This window comes from Acomys minous, assembly GCF_964271855.1.
Source record: "Acomys minous genome assembly, chromosome: 9".
NCBI classification, from domain to species: domain Eukaryota; kingdom Metazoa; phylum Chordata; class Mammalia; order Rodentia; family Muridae; genus Acomys; species Acomys minous.
The window spans coordinates 82,642,980-82,658,121 of record NC_140490.1 but is presented as its reverse complement, the minus strand read 5'-3'; the positions used below and the strand labels follow the sequence as shown (position 1 = coordinate 82,658,121).

General features: G+C 46.3%; 1 protein-coding gene across 1 annotated transcript in view; it reads left to right on the top strand.

Moving 5' to 3' along the window:
* Positions 1 to 15,142, top strand: part of LOC311604974 (zinc finger protein 560-like) — a 225,943-nt gene that overhangs the window by 173,829 nt on the left and 36,972 nt on the right. The window lies entirely within an intron of this gene.

The following is a 15,142-nucleotide window of genomic DNA, read 5'->3' as shown; positions in this document are numbered from 1 at the left end:
GGGAAGACCAGAATATTGAAGAATATTGTCAAAGTTCTAGAAGACATGGAAGGTAATTTTCATGTGTAAGCCAGTACATGCATGCCTCTGAAGATGTTTTAACGTAACCGTAGTGTTTCAATGAAAAAATAGTTTAAACAAGCACAGCTTTGTGAGGATTATTAAATGCTCACAGCCGCGTATACCTCAATGTCAAGCTTCAAGGTCTCGAAAAAAGAAAAAAAAAGAAACAAGAAAAGGCAGGTTCTGTAGGTCACACCTGTAATTCCTGTGCTCAGTGAGGCAGAGGCAGGCAGATCTCTGTGAGTTCTAGGTCACCCTGGTCTACAATCTGAGTCTAAGACAGCCAAGGACACACAGAGGAAGCCCTCAAATGAGAATGAGTTCATGGCCATCAGGATGCCGGTGGGCCATTCACCTGAGGACACCAAGCCCATCATCCTTTAAGCATCTTTTCACACAGTTCTGTTTCCTGCCTTTACTGGGCTCACACTTGCCCACAATGCCAGGGACTCTTCTCGTCAGTCACCTCGACAAATTCAGGCTAAGTTCAGTCTCAGTGGATTCTTTTTCCCATCTCAAGAGTAAACTAAAATCTGCCTTAATCATTTTATCCAGAGTTTGGCCTTACCAACTCCTGATCAATTCTATGGGGCTGGAGTTCTCCAAATACAAATCTAATCCTCCCATCTTCAACATGTCAACCTTGAAATAGCTTCTGCTGCCTCCCAAGTAAACAAGGCAGTGGGGACCAGCATCTAACCCTACCCTCACAAGGGTCACTTTTGTTTAAGAATTCCAGTGTGTCCAGAATATCATATAAATTAATTTATTTACAACCCAGTGTTTTAAACAGCAGCCCTTTAATCCCAGCACACTGAAGGCAGAGTCACGCAGATTCGTGTGAGTTCTGGGCCGGGCAGGTCTAATGCTGATTTTGAGGCCATCGAGAACACACAGTGTAGGACTATCTCAGCAGCACAACCAAACAACAAACAATAAAAACGTGTGTTGTATTGGATGCGCTTGAGCAACAACAAGGCTGAGTGAACAAAGGTTCTTTCAGGCACATGGTGCACATGACATCCTGAAGTCAAACCTGAAAACCCACCAAAAATCTGTAAGGAGAGACTCCTCAAAGATGCCTTTGACCCTCACAGGCACCATCCTACTCACACGCCCAGCTCTGCCACAATGTTGTTTTTTTTTTTAAGTGGCAAGCCTGGCCTAGAATTCCATCTCCCACTCAGGAGGCCTTGTAATGAATTGGGATGTTTCTCTCCCCAGAGATATAGAAGTGATTCGGTCTTTATTAAGATAATTAATTTTGGGGGCTGCAGAGTGGGCTCAGTGGTTAAGAACACTGTCTGCTCTTCCAAGGTCCCGGGTTCAAATCCCAACACCCATAGGGCAGCTCACAACTGTCTGTACCTCCAAGATCTGACACCCTCACACCAATGCACATAAATTAGAAACTAAATAAAAATATTTTTGTAAATTTTTTTAATGATCTTAATTTTTAATTTTTATAGGTATTTTACTGCATGGACATGGTGGACCACATGCATGTAGTGGCCTGAAAAGGCTTGAAGAGGGTCTCAGGTCCTCTGAGATGCAATTACAGAGTGTTGTGAGCTGCCATGTGGTTGCAAAGAATTGATACTTGGTCTCCGGCAAGAACAGCCAGTGCTTTAAACCCAATGAACCATCTCTTCTGTCTTGATTCAGACACTTACTGTTGTATTTTGATTCCCAGGAGCTACATGAGAGGGAATGTTAGGATACAACATTTCACTGCAGGCTGATTTGAGATCTTCCACCAGGGCTGAAGAGATGTCGCAACAGCCGAAAACACTAGTTGTTCCTCCAGAGGATTGGGGTTCAATTCCCAGCACCCACTTGATGGCCACCAACTTACTGTAATTCCAGACCCAGGGGATTCAATCAGCCTATTCTAACCAGCAAGTGCACTTCACAGTCTATGACGACAGGCATACATGTAGGTAAATATCCATGTTTGTGTAATAAAGGTCACCAAAGGACATCCTCATACCACTCCCTGTCGCCTAGGAGCACAGAAGACATGGACAAAGGGAACGAAGTGTCACTTCACCTGACAGGCAAGAAAGTCCCTGGGTGACTTACGTGCACAGCCCTCAGGAAAGGGTGGCCTGTCCTGGGTTTTGCAAGTCCAGAATATGGCGGCTGTGAGACAGTGCAGCATGCTGCTGCTGCTGGGTGTTGAATGTGATCACCAAGAGCGGGTCTGTCAGATGGAAGGCGGGAGGGCAAGCACCCCAGGGCCTCTGCCATATTCATAGTACAAGGGCTGTAATGGGTGGTTGCCAGGGTGGAGATCCCGGTATCATGCATAAGTGTCACAGGCCCAGGACAGCACCGTGGAGGATTCATCATACGTGACACCCAGCACCTTGGCTCCTTGGGGAGTCACTGCTCAGATGTGTGGCAAACAGCCCTCTCTTGAGTTCCCAGATCCAGCGATGTGAGAAGGACCCACAATAAACTGTTATGGTAAAAAGAAACTCGCTTAAATGCTGATGGTCATAGAGGAGACTCAGTCTTCACTACAGATGCTGTGTAAACACTGCCTGAGCAGGCCTGAGGCAAAGTTCACACCACAGAGACAGACCTTGGTGCATGCTGCTAAGGGTGTGATCAGACAGATCCTCTATTAGTATTAATCATTTTATTACTCCTCCTTTTTTTTTTCTTTTTGGTTTTCATTTCTTTGCCAATTCAGGGTAGAGTTGGGTGTTCAAACCACAGAAATGCACTGGAGATAAGTATTTCCAGGAAATAACTTGATAACATAGTGGGAAGTTTGTAGGCTCAATTTTCTTAGCAAATAAATTTTTATTACGAACTTATTAAGCATGAGTACCTCACTTAAGAGCAGACTAACCTCAACAATAGGAAAATAAGATTAAAGAATACAATAATGAAACGGAAAGGATATCAGTTGCAAGGAACGATTCTCCTGGCATAATCAGCAGGGTTTTTCTGCTGGAACTTTGAGCAACCAGAACTCAGAACCTCAACCAGAGCCCAGAGCCCTGAAGCCTTCCCTCGCGCGGTTCTCTCTAGGATCATCTTGAGGTGGAGCAATGAACAGCCAAAACTTTCCCAAGTCTCCAAAGGCCCCGCCTCCTGTTTTTGGCTCATTTTTATACTTACTCTCAGAATTTGTTCAAGGATGTTTTTTAGATGGTTAATAACCAATCTTTCCCCACACAATGATTCCACTTCTAAGGGGATAAACATCTCCTGCCCTCTCACAAGTCTTTTTCTCATACCCCACCTGTGATCTAAACAGAATCCATGTTCCTCTCTCCTTCAGAAGTTAACAGTGCTTTGCTTCCTATAATCGTCCTGACAGTGTGATGAAAGGAGTTCTATTTTAGTCAGTGGTTGTACTAACACAGCAGGCTGTTTTTGCTGGGTTTTTGTTATTGTGGTGGTTGTTCTAGTTTTGTTTTTTCCTATTGTTTTTACTTTAAACATTTTTAAACATCGTGATTAGTGCCATTGAGACATTTGTAAAGACATATGTCACAGCACATGTGTGGGTGTCAGAGGACCTGTTGGAAGTGTGGCATCTCTCCAGGTTATAGATCTCAGGCCCTCAGACTTGGAGGCAAGTGTCTCTACTCACTCAGCCAGCTAGCTGGCTCCTCCCATGGCTCTCCCTTCTAATCCACCCATTTTCACTCTATTGGCTGTAGTGTCTTTAATCCTTTTTGGGGTAGAGAATAGCTGGCAGTAATTGTTGGCCAGCATCTGTCTACTGAGCTTGAAACAAAAACATATTTTGAGCCAGGGTCTGGTTAAGCCCTCCAAATATTTTGCCCACACAGTCTGTAGTCATAGCAGGCCTTAAACTTGTCATGCTCCTGCCTCAGCCTTCCTTGTGGTGATTCCAGGACTGGACCACCACTCTTAGCTTTAGGGAAATTAGCAATCAGTGTCTGTCGTCTTTGAAGAAGTTATTTAGGTCACAGAGTTTCTACTATGCCCATTTGGTGTCATTAATAATTTCTTGTTCTCTATTAGGTAGATTTCAGCTCTAATCTCTTCTGGTCTCTCTTTGTCAACTCTCTTTCCACGCATTGATACTTTTGTTTCCATTGTCACATGTTAAGGGACATATGTAAAAACACATTTAGGTTGGAGGTGAGCCTTTTGGGAACCAAATTTATCCAAGACGTTCTCAGATGCCCTGATAAAAGCACCAAGGGAAGATTACTTTTGGTTTCTGTCTATGGGAGACTTGGGGAGGTCTGGTGTGATGCTTGACCAAGCTTCTTGAGGAAGTCAAGGAACCAGGCTCTTCAGCCTGAGAGTCTGTGGTTTGCAGTCTCATGGCTGCTGTGTGCTCACTCTGAGGTATCCTGTGTTCTTCTGCCAACATTGCTAAATTATCTTTCTGATAACTGTCTCATTTTCCACCTATAAAATACATCAGAGCTGTGTATCTTAATAACCTTCCTTAACATGATATATATCTTTTTGACCATTCGAGACAGGGTTTCTCTGTGTAGCCTTGGCTGTCCTGGACTCACTTTGTAGACCAGGCTGGCCTCAAACTCACAGAGATCCACCTGCCTCTGCCTCCCTAGATGCTGGAATTAAAGGGGTCTGCCACCACGTCTGGCCAGACTTTCTATTCCTGCTTTCCCATTCCAGGTGCTTACCCTGGTCACTACCCTATAGGGGGCTATAATTGTTGGTGTTTGGTGTCATAGACCAAGTTGTTTTTGGTTGTTTGGCTGGCTTTGAGGCAGGAGGATCACTCCACTGCACATTGATCTTTGTACGCTAGACACCTAATGCCTACAAGAAGTGAACACTGAGTGCAAGAACAGTGCATGGATGACTTTACAGTTCAGGAGCAATGCGAAACTCCGCGAGTATGAGACAGTTTTGTTTTGTTTTGTTTCGTTTTGTTTTTTCCTGGAGTGGAAGCCAGAACTTCGAATCACTGTGCTTTGTCCCTTCAGAGTACTTGGTCCCTAAGGGAGAAGCTCCTGTCAGTTAAGCCTCATTAGCCAATCAGGGCGTCCACACGGACCCACCAGTCAGAATGGGAAGGGCACTTCCGGTCCTCCAGGCGAAGACCGTTGGAGAAACAGGCACGTGGTTGTTCTTCCCACGCTATGGTCCTCTGCAGGGAGATCTGAGGAGAGCAACGAACCCCCGCCATGGTGAGCGGGGATCGCTGTCCCCACGCAGGGAGGAGCAGGGAGGATCCGCGGGAGCCAGTGTGAACTTAGTCCCCGGGCCACATGAACCAGCGGCGAGATCAGCCGCCCGCGTGATTCCTCCTGTTCCCCAGAGGGCGCTGCAGCTCCAGGCGGAAGCCTGACCTCGGGATGACTTAGGTGCTCTGGCTGTGGTCGCTCAGAGCCTGGGGAGCAGAGCCCTGTGTGGAACATCCCTGTTGTGCCATGACCGTGCAGTGGTCTCCCTGCTGCTTTTTACTGTGACAGGGGAAGGCGGACTCGCTGCCTCGCAGAGCCCTGGCTTCTCCAGTGTCTTCTAGGAGTTCTGCGCTGGGCACTGGACACTCAGGTGCAGGATCCGTGTGCAGTTAATTCTGTGCAGGTGGAAAGTCTGTGTCACTAACACATTTGCATGTGGATGCCGCAGGGGTCCAGGCACCTGTGTTACTAAGTCTTTCTGTGTAACTAGGGTGGCCTGGAACTCACAGTAATCCCCCTGCCTCTACCTTCCCAGGGCCAGGATTCAAGGCCTGGGCCACCACCGCCCAGCTACAGTACACTCTTTATTTTGTGGTTGACAGGAGCAAGATCGGTTCTCACCCCTGGTAGACTCTATGGCATCTGGCAGGGTTAGGAAAGCTGTTCCTCACGGAGGAGGATTCAGTGCCCCATTCAGCCCACATCTCTGAATCCCACGTCCCATGCCCTTGGTGTATTCAGTAATAGGGCTTTGCTGGTGAGATCACAGAAGTGACCAAAGGTGGCAGCGACAATCTCTAATGTTTGGGGGTCTTTTGTGCTCCTCTGACCAGCAACTCAAAGGCCAGTGTCTCATGTCAGGGTCCTTGTGTTTGAAGGTTTCTCTCGGGCACCTTTGATTTCAGGATACATCCTTGTCTTCTGTGGGGACTTGGGTCATTTGATCTGGTTTGATTTCTAAGACTGTAACAAAGGGCAAAGATACCAGCCATGGACAGAGACACACTGCTCTGGAGGCCGAGCTCTGAGCACAGATCTTGGTCTCCACATGGAGCCTCCTCCACTTGCTGGTTGTGTGTGACCATCTCAGCCTGTTCCTAAGGACTTAGTCAGAGAGGTAAGAGATCACTGAGAAATTAAGCATTTCAGAATAATCCTGTTAGCCAGTGAGACTTCATTTATTGAAAATTACATACAGAGCTAGGACAAGCCGTGTACCAGAAAGATAATGAAAGATGATAAATTTCAGGACTTCTAAGAGTTGCGTAGAAAAGCTCTTGCGATCTGGGATCCTTCTCCGTAGGTTCTGGCAAGGACAGAAGGACTCCAAGGCATCGATGTCTAGTCAGTGGGCATGGATACAGACACATACAGAGATACACACACACACACACACACACACACACACACACACACACATGCAGATGTTTAAGATCAACACTTCAGGGCCAGGCTTTCCAGGAGACACCATTTTGATTGTCTAAGGCCCCTTTCTTTTGCAGGAGAATGGCTCAGGCTCACATTTGTACTCTTTGCTTCAGGCCCCTTTAGGGAATGTATTAGCACAGACCAACATCTTTTTCTTAAGGTCCAGGCCTTTTCCTGATTTTCAATAGGCCGAGACTCACACCTCTTCTTTGGCCGACGCCTCTTCAGAATTAGGGGTAGACCCAGACTTCTTTGGACACATGCCGCTTCAGGGTTGGGGATACAGCCAGGTCAACACATGATTTCCTTTGGGCCCAGGCCTCATCAGAATTAGAAGTAGCCCCAAGTATATTATTTTTCCTCAGGTCTAGTTCACTTAATGGGTCACAATAGGCCAGTGCTCACACTTCTTATGGCCCCAGCCTATTCAGGGTTGTGGACTGGCCCAGGTCCACAGGACGTCTTTGGGTCAAAGCCTCATCATGATTCAAGTTTGTCCAGGCCCATCATTCTTCCTCAGGCCTCAGCCTAGTCAGGCATTACGATAGGCGAATGCCAACACCACATCATAGCGCCTCCTCAGAGTTGGTGATAGGCCAAAACCAGCACCTCAAGTTCATTGCGCCTAGGCCTCTTCAGGGTTGTGGAAAGGCCCAGTCTAATACCCCATTTTCTTAAGCCAAGGCCTATTCAGGGTTGGGGATAGGCCCAGACCCACACATCCTCTTCTTAGGGCCCAGGCCACTTCATCATTTGGGATAGGCCCAGGCCCGCACATCCTCTTCTTAGGGCCCAGGCCACTTCATCATTTGGGATAGGCCCAGGCCCACACATCCTCTTCTTAGGGCCCAGGCCTCTTCAGGGTTAGGGATAGGCCCAGGCCCACACATCCTCTTCTTAGGGCCCAGGCCTCTTCAGGGTTGGGGATAGGCCCAGGCCCACACATCCTCTTCTTAGGGCCCAGGCCTCTCAGGGTTAGGGGTAGGCCCAGGCCAATACCTCCTCTTCTTAGGGCACATGCCTATTCAGGGTTCACCCCAGAAGTCCTAAAGTAGGCAGGCACATGGGACTGCTGTAAATCCCAGCCCTCCTTGGTGGACTCTGAGTTGTCCTCTGCCTAAGACTGCTGCTCTTCCTGGAGCAGGGGTTAACCCTGTGATGTCACAGAGGCCTGGCCTCACCTCACTCACTGAATCACAATGGGCAGCTTGCTATCCTGGGCCCCTTGTGCCTGCTGCAACACTAACTATACCTTGTCTCCTGTCTCACCTCTGTGCACCATGAATCCTTTAGCTTGGGTTGCTTTTTGTGTTTTTAGCTGAGGACTTGCCTTCAATGCCTTCGTTTTGGAGGCAACAGTTCAAATCTTTTAGGTGAAGAGTGTGGATAATTCGCAATCCATCTCTTTTAAGGCAGAGCCCAGTGTGTTAGGGGCAGAGACTCCTGGGAGCATCTGCTTTTTGTGTCCGTCCTCAGGGGACCGTTCAGCAGAGCAACTGTGCGAGTGAATGGCCATTCTGCCCAGATTTGCTAAGAGCCTCCGTCTCCATAGGCTTGCAGGTCTCGCAGTGCTGGGCTGGCTTTCTCAGCCCTACTCTGACCAGAGACTCTGTCAAGTCCATGTTTGCCCTGTGCTGCAGCTGCCTTCTCTCAACCACTGGGTTTCCATTCTTTCTCATGAAGGGGCTGCAGATGTAAAACATGACAGTCACCCAACACTGGGCATTGCTGGACACCCAGCCTGTGGTGCCACCATGCATTCTATGGAGTGGCCCAGAATGGTGTAAAGTTTCATGTTGAATTGTAAAAAGCTATAAACCTCAATTTAAATTAGTCTGCTTCTGTCTTCAGAGACAGAAAGTCCAGCTGCAGGCAAGAGAATATTTTACATAGTCACACTGTGTGTGTGTGTGTGTGTGTGTGTGTGTGTGTGTGTGTGTGTGTTTGCATTCAGGGAGCCTCCCTTGCAACATGACTCATGAACATGAGGATTCTGTTGGTGTAATTTAGAGACTGTGGGAAGGTAGAGTTCTGGTGGAAGGACAGATTTTACAGCAGGTGAAGGGTTGATGCTTCTATGTCGTGAGCCTCGGCATGTGCTGTCTCCTGCACAGCTTCACTGTGGCTCTAGCTGGCTTTCCAGGATGGAACACGGGTTGTATATTGCAATATGTGGGCACACATACTTGTCTTCTTCATTACTGTGAGAAAATGTCCACTCTCCCCAAACCATCACCCTCTCCTGGTAGAACCCAGGGTTGTCTTAGTTGATTTTCTAGAAGAGGCCTTGGTACCCTGCACACCTGCATTCAAACTGCCCCAGGAAGCACCGTGGCCATCAGAACTTGGGCAGGAGGAGTAGGGACGTCACTAGGACACACAAGAGAAGCACAATACTAATACTAACACTGCCAAATACAACCAAGCTGGACATTGTGGAAAGCTTGGCAGAAATACCTTCTTCATTGTTTATGGTATCAAAGCTAAAAAATCTTTCCTTTTTATTCAGACAAGAAAGAGACATGTTGCAGGATATTAGATCACTGTGAATTCTGAGATTGTGTTATTTACTGCAAAACACAAATAAAAAAATCGCCTGTGTCTAGCTGTGGTGTGGTCAGCCTTGGCACACATCTTTAATCCTAAAGTTTTCTGATGACTATTCCAAACAGGAATAAATAAAGTAAGCCTTAGATTAACAGGTGGAGCAAGCATCCAGTTGACAGTGAGTGAACATGGGAGAAACCATAAGGAGTAAGAGGAAGTCAGGAGGACAGGATAGAGAGCTGCACAGGAAGCAAAAGGGAGGGACATTCAGTTTTATGGGTTTTTGAGATGGAGTAGAGAAGGGGAAGTTTTGGGGAGGGACCCTGGATGAGGAGGAAGGTCAACTGGGTGCTTTCTCTGCCTCTCAGAGCTGGCAGGCTTTCACCCCAGCATCTGGCTCTTGAGTCTTCATTGGTAAATAGAATGATTGAGATTTCGTTTCAAACAAAGAAAAACCAAACAAACCCAACACAGTGAATCCTAAGCTGAGTACTCTCAATTTGGTTATTGCAAATAATAACAAAAACTAATAATGATGATGGTGGTGGTGGTCATGATGATAACGATGATGGTGCAGAGAGAGGGAGAGAAGGCTAGTCCCGGACCAGCAGATCCTACTGTGCTCTGGCAGTTAGCGTCCAAAGAGCCTGCAGAACCCTATGCTCTTCCATAGCTCCAAGGGTGATGTAATTCGCTGATGGGCTGTCAGAAAGCCCTTTAGTGAAGAAGGTAAGAAGCCCAGGAACAAAGTGCCCAAGATTCAGCATCTGGCTGACTCCACATGTCCTGCAACACAAATAACAACACAGAGCCTGAAGAAACAGCACAGGAATAGAAATAAGGAGGAGGCTACAGAACATGCTGAACTTGTAGCCACGAGAATGGAAGAAGCCAAGGAATTCACCAGGAACAGACTGCCAAGAGTTGTGCGCCGTCCTCACTGAGAGTGTTGAGGCGCACCAACTTTGAGCCATGTCCAGACCAGTCTAGGCCTTCGTGCTTAGCATCACCACAGCCATTGTGTTTTGAAGTCTCTATTTTTATCCTCAGCTTAAATTAAGTTCAAGTTCTTAGGCTTTGCCTTTTACTTACAAGTCAATACTTGCTGGATGTTCTGCATGAATGAATGTTCTAGGTTCCACTTAAACAAAACCACACTATCCTGCCATGTTGGTTTCTCCTGGAATGGTCAGGAACCGGAATGTCCCAAGCTCCTCTCCCCTCGATCTTAGCCAATCATCTTCAATGGCTTTTTTAGCTAGTCAACATGGCCCAGCGCTGCCCTCCCCTTGCTTCCCACACCTGCTCATCTGGTTGCAACCTGGTTACAGTTTTTCTTAGAAAAAGCCTGCCTTAGAAATGGCTCAGTGTGGCAGGCTTGGTGGCCCAGGCCTTTAATCCCAGCACTCTGGAGGGAGGCAAAGAAAGGCGGTCCGCTGTGAATCAGAGCCCAGCCTGGTCTACAAAAGAAGTCTAGGACAGCCAAGGCTACATAGAGAAACCCTGTCTCGAAAAAACCAAAACAACAACAACAACCAAAGAAATGGCTCAGGGTCACAGTTTGGCTCCTGAGTCCACTGTGTCCCTGACTGGTCAGTGTTTAATAAACTTTCAACATTATAAGTCTGGTGTCTGAGTGATCAGTTCAGGGTATTCTTGAACCCCAAAAGAGCTGCTTTCTTCTTCTGAGTCTGAATCCAGCCAAAAACAAGTCTTTGAGAGTAAGAAATAAATGATCAAACCTTGAATATTTTCAGGGCTGTCCTTCTGGTGAGCCCATTGTAGCTCTGTCAAAGCCCACAGAAGATGCACACCAAGAGTGAACTCTGCTGTCGATCTCTGGTGGCAACAGTGTGACCATGAAGATTCTTGGACCAGGTTGTCGGGGGGATGCTGTAATGGAGAGGGTTCTCAACTTTGCTGTCATCCTAAATTGCTAAAAAAAAAATTGAAAGATTGTTTTTAAAAAGTGTTTCCTACTCAACTCTCCAAAGACCCTTTGATAAAAACTATCTTTGCTGACATTTGGAAAACCTCTCCTACTTTCCAGTAAACATAGAAATGTGGACTCACAATTCCACTAGGTCAGCATGACAATCACGAGGATCAGTGATTTAGAAAGAATAATTTATAATCCCCCACATATAAATAAGAAAGGGGCCTTCTTTTCCTATCCTCCATCTTTTAGCCATCTTGGTCTTTTAGGCCCAAGATAATGGCCTAAAATCAGAACTTCAAATCAACAATTTCTTCCCTGTAGTTTTATTTTCAAGAATAGTAAAGAGGTATTTTTCAAAAGGAAAAGTGGGTCATATAAACATGCTTTAGTTTAAAATGGAGAGTTCTGCCAGCTCTCTTCTCTCAGCCTGTGAGACAGTGGAGAAGGTTTTATAAACATAGTCTCCTAGGGGCGGGCATCCCTCCCTATATAGGGAGCAGCTGCAAAAGCAAAACAAGGGAAGTAGGCTTATCCAGTCCTTGGTAGACTCTAATGAGGGATGTTAAGGTCCTTTTGGGTTTTGTTGTTGTTGTTGTTGTTGTTTTGTTTTCTCGGTGTCCTGTTCTTTTTACATGTTCAAACTGTGGGATCTATATGCACAGTGGTGTTTTCAATCTATGTCTAAAGCTTTAGCTCTTAATTGAGGAAATTTGGCTATGAAAGCAAGATCATTCATTGTTGGACCCGTTGCTAGGAGGAGGCCAGATCAGGGGACCAGTTTCTGGAGTGTTTAAGCTACTATTTCAGTAGTTTTAATCCAGTTGGGAGAACGCTGTTACTGACCTGGAAAAGGTATGTCTGAAAACTGGCAAGTACTTTTATCCTCCCTAATGAGGCCAGATCTGGGTGAAGTCAGTTTTCCCAGAGTTCTTAGGGAATCTTGCGTTGTCATTTAGAACCTTCCCTGGGTAAGGGCTCCCTGTTTTAGATTCACTTGAACCACATCTGCCAGCTTTCTGAGACATCCATGCCAGGCTGTCCTGTCTAGTTATAACATACCTTGGTCTGTGAAATCAGGCAGTTTTGTGGAGCCCAGAGGAGTAGCCTGGTGAAGGTTAGGTACCAACAGTCCTGTCCGTTGTCTTTGGGAGAATGATCAACTCCTTAGGTGTCCACCATCAACCTGCGGATTTTAGGTGTGCGTTTCTTTTTTACCACGGAGGGTCAGGCAGGAAGGGTCCTTGTATGTCATCAGAATATCAATAGCCTAGTCCTTTCAGGGCCCTTTGTGTGGCAGCCAGGTCAGAATTCCAGCAATGGAAGACAGCAATTTGTAGGGGAAACCAAATAGTCTTTAGGAGGGCCAAGATTTTTTTTTTTTTAGTGTCCTTTGACGTAGTGTTGAGAAGCCCTTTTTCTGTAGATCACTCTGTGGACATGCCTGGTCATAAAAGCACAGTGGCTGTCCATTTATTTGGTGATGGTGAATTTTACTTTTCTCACCCTAGAGTTTGGGTCAGATTACTGAGTCCTGCTCTCTGGCCTGAGGTCCCTGGCTTGGGACAGATTGTTTCAGTGAAAGCAACTGCTGCAGCTTCCCTTGTATCTCGCCTTATGTTGCATCACCTGACAATCATGGGCTAGCACTTGTAACATCAGACAAGAGGGAAGCCATGTTGTTGGAGGTGAGTCTCACCAGACTGGAGGATGGGCCAGGAGCAGGGCCCGGTACCAGGTCACACAGGCATTAGACAGGCAGTGTGCTGCTGCTTCTCAAAGGTTGGCCTCAATCATGTCATGTGGTCCTGTGAGTGTAGCATCTTGTGCCAGAGTTATCTTGTTTGTTTTCTTTCATTAAACTTGCTGTAGTCACATTAGACAAGTGGGCTATCCTGTGGCTACAGGGTCCAGTCATTTAGTAATTGATGTTACAGGGCATTTCTAGGGCCACAAAGTTTGAGTTCGAACCCATTTTGTCTTGTGTTTAATATATATATTTTTAATTCTTTAATCTCTTTTCTAATACCTGGTGACAGTCAGGTGGGAAAGGAAACCTTTTTGGCCACTGTCTTTAAAAAGTTCCCTTTCTAAAAAGAATATAGTAAAATATATGGCAGGGGAGTAAGGGGAAAACGGGAGGGAGGAAGGAATACAAGGGATGGGATAACAATTGAGATGTAATATGAATAAATTAATAAAATATATTTTTAAAAATGCTTAACTTCTCCTTGGTCCCTGTGGACAGAAGGAACATCTCTTCTGTCCTGGCTGTGTTTTCTAGAGGCCAGGCCCAGAGCTTTTACTTTTCTCAGAACATGGTGGTTTTATGTATCACTGTTGAAAAGAGACCTATGTTATGAAAGAGAGGGGAAGGTAGAACTTTGAATTTTCCTTTGGGCTCAGTCCAGGGTTAAATTTCCCTTTTCCAGGACTGCTTAACGTAGACACGGAGCGGAGGGAACATTCCCCTGGGGGAACTGTTTTCCCTGCCCGGGTGCTGTTCAGTTCGCTGGCATGGGTGGGGTAGAGAAGAGACTTTTATTCACCTGATACAGTTGTCTCAGACTTATTGCCTGTTTGCTGACCTGCGCTTAGTTTTGGAAGCTTCTAGCTCCATACAATCTAACTAGGCCTAGAACGTGTCCAGCCTCTGAGACTTACTGCTTAATAAGCTCAGCCTTTCTTGTTCTTAGTGAGCCCTGGGCCGGCTGGTTCACCTCAGCCATTCAGGCTCTGCTTGGCCTGAAACTAACTCCAGATTTTCTCTAACGTTCTGACTCCACGTTTTCTGGCTCGTTCTATTGTGTTTTCTCATTAAACTTCTCTCTGTAAAATTCTCCCAGCAAAACCACCTCCTCTCTTTCTGCATTACACATTTAAGTAGCTTCCCTTTTTTTTTTCCTATTATGTCACACCCTTCTCTGATTCACCACGTTTTCTGCCACTCAATTAGACATCCCTTTTGATCATGGGTGCTTCCTTCTACAACTAAATTTCCCTCCATTGTTTGGGATTACAGCCACGTACTACCACTCCTGGACCAAAGCTTTTCTTTGTTTGAAACTTGCACTATGCCAGGCTGGCCTTGAACTCAGGTTGGCTTGCCTCTGTCTCCTGGACTAAGGAGTGTTTGTATCCCAGCCGGATCCCACAGACCTAGGTGGTTGTTGTGTGGGGTCTCCTGTTAGAAAAGCCATATGAGAAATTAAAATCCCTCTACAGTGTGGCCTGGAAGACAGGCCTGGCCCCGCACTACCTCCAAAAGGGCCTGAACAGGAGCCAAGCAACAAACCAAGCAAGTGCTCCTCCTGCTACTGCGCGATAGGGGCAGGCTTGCTTTTTGTTTGTTTGCTTAATTGGTTTGGTTTGTTAGTTTGTTTGCTTTTCTGGGTGACCTGCCAGAGCCAGTAGGATGGATTCAGGTTGGAATTGTACCAAACGGCGCTGGTGAGATGCCTCAGTGGGAAGAGTGCTTGGCATGCACGCTTGATGGCCTGAGTTTGACATGAGGGACCCTAATGTAGCCCATGCAGATCTTGTAATGAGTGTCCTGTGTCCTGGACCAGGCCTCCATGAGTGACCTTGTGCTTCTTAAGAACTTAAATTTCATTTATGTTTATAGGGTTTTTTTTACATGTATGTATATACGTTTTGTGCATGCAATGCCTTGAAGAAGATAAAAGTTACTAATTTTGATAGAATTTTTAAAAAGAAAACTATTTATTATTATGTATATAGTGCTCTGCTTGCATGTACTCCTGCAAGCCAGAAGAGGGTGCCAATCACATTACAGATGGTTATGAGCCACCATGTGTTTGCTGGGAATTGAACTCAGGGCTTTTGGAAGAGCAGGTGGTGCTCTTAACCACTGAGCCATCTCTCCAGCCCCCTTTTGATAGGATTTTACTGATAGTGCTCAGTAGTGCTGCCCTGTTTGCATGTCTCTGTGTATATGTATTTGTCTCCTACAATGCCGTATCCTATCCAGTGTGCACAGAAATGAGAGGCG